The sequence below is a fragment of the Fundulus heteroclitus genome, chromosome 16 (genome assembly GCF_011125445.2).
Source record: "Fundulus heteroclitus isolate FHET01 chromosome 16, MU-UCD_Fhet_4.1, whole genome shotgun sequence".
Lineage (NCBI taxonomy): Eukaryota > Metazoa > Chordata > Actinopteri > Cyprinodontiformes > Fundulidae > Fundulus > Fundulus heteroclitus.
In genome coordinates, this window is record NC_046376.1 from 26,845,646 (window position 1) to 26,860,318 (window position 14,673).

At 38.8% G+C, this 14,673-nt stretch overlaps 1 protein-coding gene across 4 annotated transcripts in view; it reads right to left on the reverse strand.

Moving 5' to 3' along the window:
• The window catches only part of pvalb6 (parvalbumin 6), a 56,522-nt gene that overhangs the window by 16,386 nt on the left and 25,463 nt on the right, over positions 1-14,673 (reverse strand). For 2 of the 4 annotated variants that reach the window (XR_004932982.1, XM_012873139.3), the window contains exon 1: positions 1,067-1,243. The exons of 1 other annotated variant lie outside the window; for it this stretch is intronic. The gene's annotated coding sequence lies outside the window, so the exon portion shown is untranslated. Of the gene's footprint in view, positions 1-1,066; positions 1,248-14,673 lie in introns of those variants that run through there. One more of the 4 variants, XM_021321815.2, reaches the window with a different exon arrangement.

The window sequence follows — 14,673 nt, forward strand, 5'->3', positions numbered from 1 at the left end:
CTTGTGTGTATTTTACGCGTTCATAAAGCAAGTTTACAAAAGCCAATTTGCTTGGGAAACTATGCTCAACTTAATGTGGTTTCGGTTGCAATAAACTAAATTCTCCCTGAAAATGAGTGGACTTTCTCCTTAATGCACGATACTGCACTTAAATAGGGGCAAACACTTTCAGATTCTTTTTTCTTTGGAGTTGTTAACTACCCTAACATGCAAGGTCCATAATATTTACGGAGTAATTGTTCACAAATCCTCCCTCAAAGTAAAAAAAAAAAACAATGTCGACTTCCGATCCACATTTTCCCACAATTCCACATGGCTCAGAGTTGCCATCATACAAATTCAAATATAATGAGAGAAGCATACAGAATCAGATTCGCATAAGATTTTACTTAAAACCTAACAGTAAGATGCTAAACAAATAGAAAGTTTAGGTAATCTCATACTGAAAGGATCACTAACAGCACAAAACACACGTATGATTGGAAGAATCTTGCAACTCCTCCGTGCATAAAGCGAGACGGCATGTTGTTCTGACCATGAATATTTCATACATTAGTCTACTGTGTGTTGCATGCAAGATGTTGTAAAAGCAACTCTGTTCATGTATTATCTTATCTCTTCAAAACCATCCGCGTTTGGACACAGAAGCTCTGATGTGAGACTCCTTTTCAATCTCAAAAGGTGTGATTGAAATTTGTCCTTGAAAATGATCTCAACAACTTCCGCTTCCAGTATCAAACTGTTGCTATCGCAAAGTAATTATTCTGTTGATATACTGTCGCCGTATCTTAATCTGATCTGCTATAATGAAGGAGCATGTAGAAGAGGCTAAATTGGTTATTTTTAAACATCTCTCTAAAGACCTTCATGTTAATCTTTTGCTATACTTTCTTAAAAAAATGTTTCAGTATGTAAACATCAGCCTTGTGTTAAGAGTAACATGTCTTACCTAAACCTCTTCATTGTTTAAAATATTACCTGCCTCATTTAATATGAAAAAAAGGAATTTTTTTTTTCTGCCCAGGCTGCCCATTTCAGCACTAAAGCCATGCTCTTTGATTTTTACCTTGTTACGGGTTGATGGTGGTCTTTGGATGTGGGGCAGGGGTTGGGTCAGTGCAGCAGGGCCGTCCAGTGAAAGATCAGAGGCTCGGCTCTTTGTGTTTTATACATGTCCTCTCCAACTATTTTGGGATGAAAAATGGGCTCCCTGTCGTGATGTTCCTCTGCCGGGGCCTGGCCGTATCGCTTTCCATCCGGGCTCATGCTAATCAAACATTACTATTAATAATCGTCTATCTCCACCTCTAACTCCAGACAGATTTCTTTTACCCCTCCCCCTTCCTTGCGGCCACTAGATTCCCCCCCCCCCCCCCGTCGTTTTCTCAACCCCACCCCCCTTTGGGACCTTGCTTTGTCCTCTGTTCTGCCGCGGTTCTGATTGCTCCCTTTTTCTCTACCCCTCTCTCACATCGCAATCTCTTAAACTTTTAATTTTCACTTTTAATTTCCATCAAATACTATTTCCTTTAAGGCATTTTGTAACATTAGTGAAAAATTACAAGTCCTTGCTCCATCTGTCTTCTTTTTTTTATGCCCCCATCGAATTCAAAGTAAGAAAAAAGAAACGCATGTTAACATGATCTGCTCTGAACTTCAGCTATTGAAGGTATCTGGAATAAGATTCTAACATAAGATGTGATGAAAGATGTTTAAAATCCTTTTCATGTTTTGCAAAAAAATTCAACCTTGGGTCAGTCACAAAACACAAAAGTAAGGTATCACTTATTTACTCAACTTTCTAGGGCTGAAACACTGCAAGATTCTCACAGTAGGATCATTCATGTTATCAGGTATTATGGCGTTCAAAAAATGTGAAACAAATATGAATATTATCTAATTACTTTTATTTAAGAAAATAAAAACAACAGTTCCTGCCAAAATAACGTAATATATTTACCTCTATAGTTCTGATAATGTTTTCAATATCCTATATTTATCGTTTTGATACACACACATATATTAATTGCAAGTAAGTTGTAAGAGCGTGAAATTTCTAGCAACTTCTTTTAACCAACTGACCCACAGTGCTCATCAACTAGTGGGGGAGGGGCAGCTTTGTTTTATTATTATTATTATTATTATTATTATTATTATTATTATTATTATTATTATTATTATTATTATTATTATTATTATTATTATTTCTCTTACATTTCTTTAAAAGCAATATAGGAGGCGTATCAGGTAATATTTTAAAGTTTTTGAAAGAACTTAAAAACTTTATTGCTTTAATAGTAAAATTAGTGGGCCTTATATGACTGGCCCTAGCCTGCTAGCTATAGATGTTGCATCTGTTTTGCTTAATGCCTAAATGTCTGGTTTATGTTGCATTCAAGAAATGTTTACAAAAACAAATATTATACGTTTCTGTTGCCATCCCTCTCATGCATTCAAAAGTATTTTTTGTTTTAATAATGATTTCGTTAAAAAAAGCTATCCAAATGTCTTTTGGCTTTGGCATGGCATCCATGGTAACTTCAAGGCCAGTGCTCCCCATGAACAAAACAAACGCCTGTCTCATGTTTCCAGATAACATCTCGATGATTGCAAAACTGTTGAAAAATACTGAATATTTTCCCATCGGGAAGCTATTTGTTTTAATTAATAAATGATAAGATAACTCCATCTTGTAACTAAACAGGTTATCTTGCTCTGATATTAAAATTAATTTGATGTCATCAGACATTTAGTCGTGAAAAAAATAGACATTGAATCATGTAAAAACAAGGGGTTAATGATGAAGGACGTTTTTTTAGGCTGTATGACTTTAAAACTAATAAAATGTTTTATCATTGTAACACAATCACAACTGCATAATCAACATTTCAAAATGCTCTAATAATGAGCTTTTTAAATGAACTACGACATAATTCTATATCAAGACATTAAAAAACGATAAAGCTGTGCAATAGTTATTTCTAGAATGAGGTAATTAGTTCTAAATGTATTTGTTTTACATGTTTTAAAAACACACATCAGAAAGCCACTGCACAACCTCTGAGAGCAAAAAAAACATTCCCTGGTATTGGACAGTTTTGCTCCTTTACTCTTAAAACTGTCAAAATATATTTTTTCTGCTGATTTTTAAAGCCTGCTGGGAAAGAAACGGCTCTAGGTGCTCAGCTAGCTAATCACACATTTTACAATCCGTTCTGCCGCTTCGTCCCACTGGCAGAAAGTGTGGGAATTGTGGGAATTTGCCACAAGAAATGTGCGGCAGTACAGTACGCTCAACTATGAAGGGTAAAACGTCTGCGGAGAGTCCGCCAAGCTCACAGTGTGTGCACAGTACGCCCGAGTATGTGGGAGCATTTAGGCAGCCCACGCCTGGAGTACGCGCTAGCAACAATAAACCTAGTAAGTCAGTTCAATATAAAGGTTATGTTTATTTTGCCCTTATGTTAGAAACAGGGCAGTGTCCTCCCGCTCAGGAAAGAGCTGTGTACGTGGAGGGATGGAGTGATATTACACACTTCGGAAGAATTTTTAGTGCGCCTTATAATCCTGTGCGCCTTATGATCTGAAAAAATATGGTAATTCAAAGGGATGCACACACACAATTCAAAATGCATGTTTGCTTATGCATACAGCACATGAAGTCACTTTTATTTTTGAGTCTCACTGCAACTACTGTATCTCCACACACACACCAGAACATTCACATCGCTCCCTACTCACTTTCTGTCTAACTGCCTCTCAGTCTTTCCCTTCCTCCTCTATAAATGTATTTCAAGGGCTCTGCCTTGACACCTCCTAGATATATTCTAGGAATAAATACTGAAGCCTGAATAACTTTGTTGCACAGCTAGATTCAAGATGATGAAGATTATTGAGCCAAAATAAACTATTGTGCAAATAGTTTTGTCATAAAATACCAAATGCTATGCTCTGTTTTGGGAACCCAGGCAACTCTCATATGAACAAACACTGCACTGAAGTCATTCTGTAACGTACCTCTAATCTTGAAAGAAGAAAAACCTGACTAAGGCATTGTTAATGGAGAGGACCGATTGATTTTGGTTAATTTTACAGTAGATGTCTTACTTATTGCTAGTTTAACAGTAGAACTCCCTTTATAGATATATATATATATATAGAATTATGATATATATATATATAGATAGTATATATAGAGATATATATATATGTAGATATATATATATTTATATGTTATATATTTATATATATATATATATTATATTATATTATATATATATTATATTATTATATATTATATTATCTTATATTATCTTTATATGTTATATATTTATATATATATATATATATATATATATATATATATATAAACATAGATCCATTTGATCCCAGAATGTACCCATTTTTTCTTCCACCCATCTGCCATTGGAGTCAACAGGCCTGTATTGCACAAGAACAGGGAAAGAAGGGGATGGAGAATCAAAATGCAAAGTTTTGGAGAAGACAAAGGTGGATGATAAAGGATAAAGGAGAAAGCAGCAGTGATAAAGAAGAGAGTAAAGGATGCCTGTGGACTGAACAAAAAAACAAAGGGTGGAAGAAAAGGATGAATCATGTCCCTGTCCGTTATCTCAGTCGTGGATCTGGGGATTGAGGCAAGCAGAAGCAGAAGGGGGAAAAAAGAGAAGAGGACTACAGTGAAGAAGAGGCGGCAGTAATCTTTAGCTCATGTACATCAAAGTGCCAAGTCTTGACATTTTGATTTAAACTCAGGTCCCAGCTGTCCCACTGCCAGGAATTACTGGCCTGTCTTCACATTGTTGTCATTTGGTTTAGTAGACCTCACTCATCAATATATTTTAGAGATTGGAGAGCGTATATTTATATGTGGTTATGAAAGTGACTGGAATACAAACGTGAAACAGAAGACACAGCAAACATGACTCATCCATAGAGATTTGCTCCAGTTCAGCTCTCTGCAGTGATGCAAACCTCCAGATCAGTGGATAATTAGCTTTGGAAATTCCTTCAAGGGTTCTTGCATCTATTTTTTAGAGGTATTACATTAATTTAATGATAATGCATTACAATAAAACTAGCTGACTATTTTTTTTTTTTACTTTAGAAAGGTTAAGGAATATATACATTTCCATTTTTTTCCAGTCACAATTTTTCTCTTCTTTGTCCTATTTTAGCTTAGCACACACCAGTCTAACTTCTAACTTTTCTCTAGCTCAGGATTCAAGTAAAACTTTCGATCACACGTCACGTTCTTTGGAACAAAGGAAAAATTTGCAGCCAGAGAGATAAAGTGCAGGGGAAATTCCTTGGAGGAAATGAAAGAGTGATGCTGATGAGACAAGAGTTAAGACAGATGAGACAGAGTCTTTTGAACTTGAGTCCAGGTGAGCCAGCATACTGCAGACGCATTGTAAAGCTCTTAGAGTACCGAGAAGAACGGAGATAAAATCAGCAAGATTTTTCTTATCGCTCAGGTTTTCTGCTTAGTATGATCATTTTGTTCATTAAATTCCACAGTAAAAAGAAATAATCTTTAAAAAGATGGCTATATATAGAGGTTTTACACCTGATGTCATCACCCCTTTAACAGGTGTTTACATTGGCATATGAGTTGTCCCCAGAGGTGTTAACAGATCGGATGAGGTCCGATTTCTCCCTGAAAAACTGCCTGGCACATTTTGTTTCCCATAATCTCAATATATTTCTCACCTGTGGGGAAACCTGTCTCGCAAAACAGAAACTCTGTTCCTTGATTTACTTGGCGGAAGCCTCTAAAACTCTTGAATTGGCACCGTTGTGGTTATCCGATAGAAATAAGTGAAGCCATCAAAATGCAAATGTTGTATTCTTTTGTTTGTTTTTTTGGCCTCATTGCTAAAAAAAATATCGTTTGTTACATCAAAGCTTTTGTTAAAACACAAAAATGGTAATTTCACAGTTATTCTTGGCATCAGGACCACCTTAAATCAGATTCTGCCTAAAAATGGCATTTTAACAAAAAAAAAAAAAATGGCGGTATTAAGAAAAGTCAAACCTTGAGTAGATTTAAAACACAGCATAAGGACAGTGCCAAAATACATATCATGACAGCCTGGATTCAGATCAACTCACAGACGTGTTTGTGAGAGACAGTAACAGAGAAAAGAGCTCTAACGTTGAGTTATCTTTGCCCTTGAAGTCACACTTGCATTCCTCCGAGTCAGCACTATTTTACTACTCTCTTTCTCACATTTAGAGGGTACTTAGGGGAAAACGGGGGTTTGTTTAGAAGAGTAAGAGAAAAGGAAATCTTAGAGAAACCATACACGAAACTGCGCACAACAGAGAAAGCGAAGAAGATGCCAAAACAGATAAAAAACTGCTTCTTTGTTGATGTGAGATCTAATCCGATTTAATTTCTTATCGGTTTTTCTTAACGCATACATGTGCATGTTATCCACACCCTTGTTGTACATCATGCGCTGTATTAACAGCTGCTCATATAGTCAAACATATCAGCATGTTTGAATGTTTTGGAGCGCTATCCAACCTCACACATCTGGTACATTTTGATGCAAAGCAACTCCTCTTAGGGTCAACTGCACAGCAACTGGATATAACGGGCTGCTCGCCTTGGAGTTCAGCGGCACCAAAAGACTAAGAAGACTGACGGAAAAAATGCTGCGTCTTCGCAGCGCGTGGAGGAATGATGTTCTGATACTGGGAAATACAGCAAGAAGGAACAGAAAAAAAAACACCTACCCTTGATCAGGGCGGAAGATTTATGAGTATGGTGTCAGAGGGTGTAAGATATTGATTACTGTGTCTGTCCAATGATCTGAACCGAGTGGAAGACATGATCTCCCCTGCCAGTGTTGAGCTCACTTAGCCTGGAGTTGTCAAGGTTTTTTCCATCAACTGCATCTTCAACTGTTTCATCGGTTCACAACCTTCAGAGTGGACAAGGAAGGGGATGAAAATAGGTTTTCAGTGGAGGGACTTCTTTTTAGCTCCTTAGTTGGTTGGGCTTATCGTTGCATTGGTGCAGAATTATTCATTTGTCTAATAATAAATATCTGTTAACTGTTTTCTGATAGTTTTAATCCCCTGTTGCATTGAAGTATTGTCACAGCAAACTAAAACTGAATGAAAAGTTATACTTGCTTTGGACTGTTCCTTCGAGTCTGTTTGAGTTATCAGTATCTTACCTGCTGTATACAATGTTTAAAGTTGTCTTAGTGTGGAGAAACTGAAAGTTCTAAAGAATTAAAGCCAATCACAAAAGAATGTTGGCTATATTTAAACATTTCTGGTCTCACACACAAAGTTTTCTTTTTTATTATTTTTGTTCGTTTATTTGTTTGTTTATTTCTTTTGATAAAATGGGCAATGTGCAGCTTTCCATGGCAGCAGCTATACTTTGACTTTACTTTTCTATGCAACAGCAGAAATACAAAAAAAGTATAAATGCATAATACAATAATGATGACATAGTCGCTCAGCCTGGAAGCCGACTGATGCAAAGACCCAAACAGGGACCAAAAGCAGATCTTAAACTCCAGAACGGCATCCGGCAATATGCAACCTGGAAAACTGTCACCAGAGGAGTGCTGGGAAGAGTAATAGTCTGTAAAGTTCAGCTTCAAGAGGAGAGATGTGGGATGATTGTGTTATTCACACAGTATCTATTGCTGGCCTTGGCTGTAAGAATGGTGTGAATTCAGGCAACAGGTGTCTGGGCATATTTGAGAGTGACTTAAGGAGCAATATGAGACCTGGCACCAAGAAATGACTGTGAATACCCTGAGGTTGTGTATGTAGGACTGTCTTCTGAACAGGCCAAATTTACAAATCAAGAAAAAAATAAAGTTGATGTTTTGTTTTTGTGGCTGACCATCCCTGGAAAATGTTAAAGTGGTCAAGAAAGGCATGAACAGCGGGAGTTTAGGCAATATCCCAGAGCAAAAATTGAAAAGAGAGATAGAAACTCAATATTTTGCGTACTGGTAAAGAAAATGTTTTATACTGTTGGAGAAACGCCATAACAGTAGAATAACAGCCAGTAACTTGTAAAGGAAGTCTAGTATTGACTACAGGCCCCCTGGGTGTATTTGTGGTCACTGGCATCTCCAGACATGGTATACGGTTTCTGTAAAACAACCTTTGAATGTAACACCAAGTAACCCGATCTCTGGCAAAAAAAATCGTTCTTTGCTAATTTTACCTTCGGCAGTCAATTGGCATTTTGGGAATAGGCTTCAAATAGAGGGTTTATTTTTATTTTCAAGGCAAGAAAATACAAGTTGTTGTTTTGGTCAGAATCGTGTTAGAGTGAAACCTTTCAAGCTTAAACCAAGCTGATATCATGAAACATCAACGGCCATTTTATCTTCTTCCCAATAACTCTAGAGGAGTTCATTTACAATGAATGCATTTTTTTCAATTTTGTATATTTTTCACAATCTACTTCAAATCGGTTGAACAGTTTGTACCATATTTGGAACGCCATGCAGGCCACTTTGAGGTGTAAAACGGCTAAAAAACAACAAATGAATCAGGTGCTGTTGCTTGAATCTTATGTTGGAACCGCACTAAATCCAATGTGAAGGATAAACTTTACTTTTTTGTTTCAAAGAAGAATGAAAAATGGTGATCCACAATTTCTTTGTGTCAATATTTGTTTATGAGACAAAATTCTGCTTGATCTCATCGGGACATTTAGTTAACTTTTGTTCCTTTTTCATTAGTGTTTGTATTGTAGGTAACCTGTACCTGATAATGTCAACTAAGCATAGCTTACAGCCTCAGAGCCACTGTTGTTGAGACTAAATACTTAATACTGTATTCTATACAGGCAACAGAGCAGTCCATGTCTTTCTGGTATGGAGGTCAGAACATAAAATTGTTGAGAACAGTAAAGACACACACACATAGTATATCGGCACACCTACAGTCTGTATCTACACTGTGCCTTGCAAAAGTATTCATGCCACTGTTTTCACATTTTGTCTAGTTTTTCATGTTACAACCACAAACTTCACAGTATTCAATCTGGGTTTTATCTGACAGAGCAACAGACAGTTTCTCAGATTTGTTTTTTGACAAACAGCATCATGAGGACCAATGATCACAGCAGACAGGTCAGGAGGAAAGTTGTTGAAAGGGTTACAAAGCAATACATTAAGCTTTGAACATATTAATCCATTGTTGGAAATTGAAAAGAGAATGGGACAACTGCTAAACTTTCATCCTCTAACCTGCGGGGACAGACCGAGTGATCCAGAGAAATGGCCAAGAGGCCCATGGCAACCCTGGAGGCGCTGTAGAGATCCACAGCTTATTTCAGTTCCAGAAGACAACTACTATGTGATCTCTATGGATCTGGCTTTTGCTGATGATTGGGTAAGAGTTGTATAAAAGAAAAAAGAAAGGACATTGTAGTAAAGAAAGCCAGAAGAAATCCTGTTAGCAACAAGCCACAAAGGTGAGCAAGGTGCATTGTGCCACTGGTGAAACATGGTTGTGGTCCATCATTATGTAGGGATGCGTTCCTTTTTGCTTTAGTGTGGACCAGTAGCTGGTCAGAGTTTATGAGAGGACGAAACTACATACTACTTTTTTTGATAACAAACTTTTAATATCTACAAACATTTGGGACTGGGGCAAAAGTCTACCTTCCAGTGGGACAACAGCCTTAAACACCGGGTCAGAGGTACTACGGCACAGTTTAGATCAAAGCACATTCATGTGTTTGATTAGTCTGATCAATCCCGTCTGACTGCGCTCTGCAAATAGAACTGCGAATTTAACAAAAAAGCCAACAAGACCTGCAACAGCGACTTCTTAAAATTATTGGGAGCTGAATTAAAAATAAAATAGCATTTTTTTCTGATTTCTACTATTAAAGAATTTGAAAATTATGCAGAATTTTCCTTCCACTTCTGTTTCCACACATTGTATTGGTTTGTCACAGAAACAAACAAAAACAAATGACAGGTATTGAAGCTTGTTGCTGTTGAGCCCTGGCAAAATGTGAGAAAGGAGCACTAATACTTGTCACTGTGACTATTACACTGACTGAAAGGTGAACACCTAGACCACAGGTTCTCCTGCCTGGTCCTCCAGGCCCATTGTCCTGCATGGGCAAGTGTTTCCCTCTCGCCACACACCGGACTTAAATGAACGGGTGATGAAAATACTTCTGCAGCACTCGATGATGTTGCAATCATTGGAATCAGGTTTACTGGAGAGTGGATACATTTAAAACGTGAAGGACAGCGGGCCCTGAGGACCAGTGCTGGGAACCACTGACCAAGGCAACTGTGCATATGTGAATGAAATGACTTGTAAAGACACTGATCTAAACCCAAACTGCCTTTTCCTTATTATTGTTGTTGTATGTAGATGATATTGTGCTCCACGGCGCATGTGTAACGTTCTGTTCTGTAGCCAGGCTCCTTCGTCAGTCGCCTGTAGCCAGGCTCCATTTTCAGTCGCCTGTAGCCAGGCTCCTTCTTTAGTTGCCGGTAACCAGGCGCCGCAGTCTGTAGCCAGTGTCCAGGCGCCGCCGTCTGTAGCCAGTGTCCAGGCGCCGCCGTCTGTAGCCAGTGTCCAGGCGCCGCCTCCCCCAGCCGGTAGTCCGGCGCCCTCCGTGCCCTGTAGTCCGGCGCCAGGTTCTATTCTCTCCCTCTTCAGGCCCCGCCAACGGTCTCTGAGGGTCCTGCTCCGCCGCCGGCCTCCTGTCGCCCAGTTCCGCCGACGGCCTCCGGAGAACCTGTCACGCCGGGGCCGTCCGCCGGAGAACCTGTCACGTCCTCCAGGAAGTCCATCAGACTCTTGTTTTTTCTGAGAGACTGTTTGTTATGATCCACCCTTTGAGGGTTGTTTTTTGTTGAGGGACTTGTATTTTTGATATTGCTTTCCTTTTTCAGATTCTGACCCTCCAGCCTGTAGCCCCCTCCACCCGCCTGGTCGGACTTTCTTTTTTGTTTTCTTTGTACTTTTAGAAACGGTTAAGGGCGTCTAGAATCCGCCCTTGAGGGAGGGGCTCTGTAACGTTCTGTTGTGGTTCAGGTTATTTTCTTTCAGTTTAGCCACTTTTCTGTCTTAGGTTTTATTTCTGTTTTCTTGTTTTGGATTGGATTTATCCTTAGTCGGTTTTAGTCTTTATTAGTTTTTATTTCAGCTAGTGTCTGTGTCTTGCTTTGTACCTTAGGTTATTAGTCTGTGTGCTCCTTTTATCATTTCCACCTGTTTGGTTAATTAGTCCCGCCCTGTTCTCCTGTTCTGTTCGCCTATTTAAGCCCGCTTTAGTTTTCTGTTTGTTGCCAGGACGTCTCGTGTTATCCTCACGTGCAAGTTCCCCGGTAAGAGTTCTTCTCCCTTGACTCTTTTAGTTTAGCCTGCCTGCCCGTTTGCCCGTTTAGCTTTCGGCTCGTCTGTTTTTTGGAGTTTGCTTTGTGTTTTTGCCTGAAGCCAGTTCTTTTGTCTCCTGGATCTTTTTGTTAATAAACCCCTTTTAAGCTTCAGCTCTCTGTCCGGCTAACATTTGGGTTCTCCATATACTATTCATTACAGCATGTGTGAGATCTGTTCAAACTTTGATACATCCAAAGGACAAGTTAAGTTTTAACTGCAATAAAACCTGACATTTAGACAAAAGCTAATGTTAATTTCTTGCTTTTTGTTTACCTACGTGTATATTGGTATCGTAATGTTGCTAAATCCATTATAAAACATTAGGTCTAAAATAAAGGCATTATTGTTTTAATAGAACTGCACCACCTGTTTTGCTCTCTTGTTCTGCCTATTTCTGTCTTTGTTAGTTTAATCAATCCATCTCTTAAAGAGTCACTCCTAAATTATTGGTCCGCTAACGCAGATTATGTGAGTAATAAATCCTTTCATGCATAAAGTCTCTCACACCCCAGTGAAAACACTCTTGGATTGTCAAGCTCATTATTTTCTTTCTTTCTTTTTTTGGGGGGGAAAAAAATAGCAAAACAGAGAAACATTCAAACAGGCATTAGTATGCAGAAAGTGTGTAAGAAGTTGAATATTGCTGGAAGAAATTTTAACCTTGAAGTTGGAATTCCCACACAAGAAAAGATACCTGGAAGACCGCCTGAAGTCCAAATTCAAACTTTTTAAAACTTAAAGATTCCTTAATAATTTAAATCTCAAAGTTCTGTGTTACTGTGTATTAGGCAATAATATGTGGACTCTGGCAATAGCCTATTTTTGCAACCTCCATATCCTTTCAGGGGATTTTCAACGGGGGTAAGGATAGCCTTTGATGATGTATGGAGTATGATGGACAGCTGGTTGTGGAAGAGGGTCTACATGGACGACTACTGAGGGATGGCTCAGCTGCCCGAGTCAGAAAGCTCCTAACTTGATGTGCTTTGGAGATGGAGGCAGGGCAGCAGACTTGTTTGCCAAGCTTGACGTGGAGCTGGCCTTCAAGAATCAAATACACTATTGTTCTCTCCACTGTTTTTGGAAAACAGCCCGGATTATTTCCAGCTGCATGGACACATCTACAGCGTAAACCTACAGACTTCTGCGTATTTTGTTGTCACCGCCTTCATGGCTATATGTCTGATTCCAACGGGGCTACCACTACCCATCTGCACCTACTATTCAGAAGTGTCGACTCTCCCGACAAACCCATCCTCAGCTGAAGAGCAGAACTCTCGCAGCAAACCTCCAGATGATGTATCCTGTGTGCATTGAAGGTCGATTCCTTTAAGGTGACTGACAAGAGGCATCGCTGCACTCCTGGTGTGTGTAGCACGGGAGTGCCGAGATCCAGTTGCAATTTGAGGAGCAGAAACTTTCAGATGCCTCCCTGCTCCAACACTGCTGAATCAAAGAGATGGCTCACTATTGGTAGAGTTGAATGATATAGATGATGCAATTTAGACATTTGATTCAGGTGTGTGGGGAAAAATGGGATCCATCGAAGCGTTGGCGGAGTGAACTCGACTGGTCTAGCTGTTTAGACAGTTCCTTTTGATGCGTGGACGCCAAGAGGAAACAAGAGGTCATCCCCTCTGAATCCTGTTGTGATCTCCCACATCTAAAGGATCTCTCTACTTCATCAATATTCCCCAGGCATTAGAACACTAATTTTGTTTTCTTGAATATTTCTAATGTCTTATAAGAAGTGTGACGTCTAAGGTTTTGTGTAGGCTACCATTTCACCAGAATCGGAGATACTGAAAAGGGTATTTCCAGGTCCTAAATATAGCAAAACAGAGTCTACTCGTGCTTCTAATTCTGAAACTACATGCATAAGCAGACCTACTGCTAAAATATATATTCACCAAGCAAATATATATAGATTTTTTCAATGTATGCATATTTTAACTGAAGCAAATAGGTTGGCATTTTTCTACATCAGTGCTGTTTCCATTAAAAAAACAGAGAAAAAATACCATCTGCTAAAAACTAATGGTACAGTAATCATGGCGTAGGAGAAGAAAACCGAAAACCAGCAATGCACTGTGGGACAACTGGATGTGGTTGAAGCTAAACATGATTCTCACTTCTGTTGAGGTGTGAATGCTCTAAGAAATAGAAATGTGATAAATGTTTAAAAACTGAGATTTTAGTTTGTCTCATCATTAAACACAATCTCTCTCCCAGATCTGATTTCAGACTTTTTAAGGGACATGAAATGCAACATAAAGTAATATATGTGATACTGCATGTTCTGTAATAATAACAAATACCCTGTGTACCAGGTTGGCTTTTTAAAGTAAACGAAACATCCTTTTTAATGATCAGTTTAACTGAGTTTACATGGTTGATGCTGGCAAAGAAAAGGGGGTTGCTATCGACGTCTCTGATAAAATGGTGGCCGGGTAATTAAAGTATCTATCCAGATAATGTAATGATGCGTTCAATGTCATTGGCAATACAAAGTCAAATCAAAACAATCACTTTCAGCAACACAGTCTTGATTAAAAGACTGCGGTGGATCTATCTTTCTAAACTCTGCAGACTAGCAACATTAGCAGGTCTTTATGCATCCATGCGTTGCACGGTGAAGGAAAATGGGGCCTGGCACCACAGAGATACCATAATTAAATCAAGTTAATGCACTGGCATCTCATGTGCATTGATCCACTCCATGCTAATGATCTATAGCGGCATAACTCGTTAGGCTTATGAAGAGCGCACCTACAACCGCTGCAATCTGATTAGATTAAAGGACTCGTTCGGCCTACACGCCGAGCCTCTGACCCTGTCAGGAGGCGCCCCATCAAGGACTGAAAGGAGAGTTTAACGAAGTTATAAGATGACCGCAGCTACATGCAGTCATACCGTAGCGTTCTTTCATTCCCATCTAAAGAGCACTCGATTCCAAATTATTTATGACTTACGTTATATTTTAGGGGCAAAATTCACACATGTGGATAATGTAACTTTGTGAGTTAAAACAGAGCAATATGTATGATTTTTATAACCATAATTTGGTTGTCTAAGTGCATTTCTTAACCAATGGAGAGTAGTCTTTACATTTTGTCATTTGATTGCCATTAAACAAATAGTTTTGTGACAACTATTGCTTAAACTGATGGCAATTTGTGACAATGGCTTTCTGTCACAATTGCTTGAGCAAAAAGATTATTAAATGTTTGAATAAAGACCTGAGAAAGAGACTCA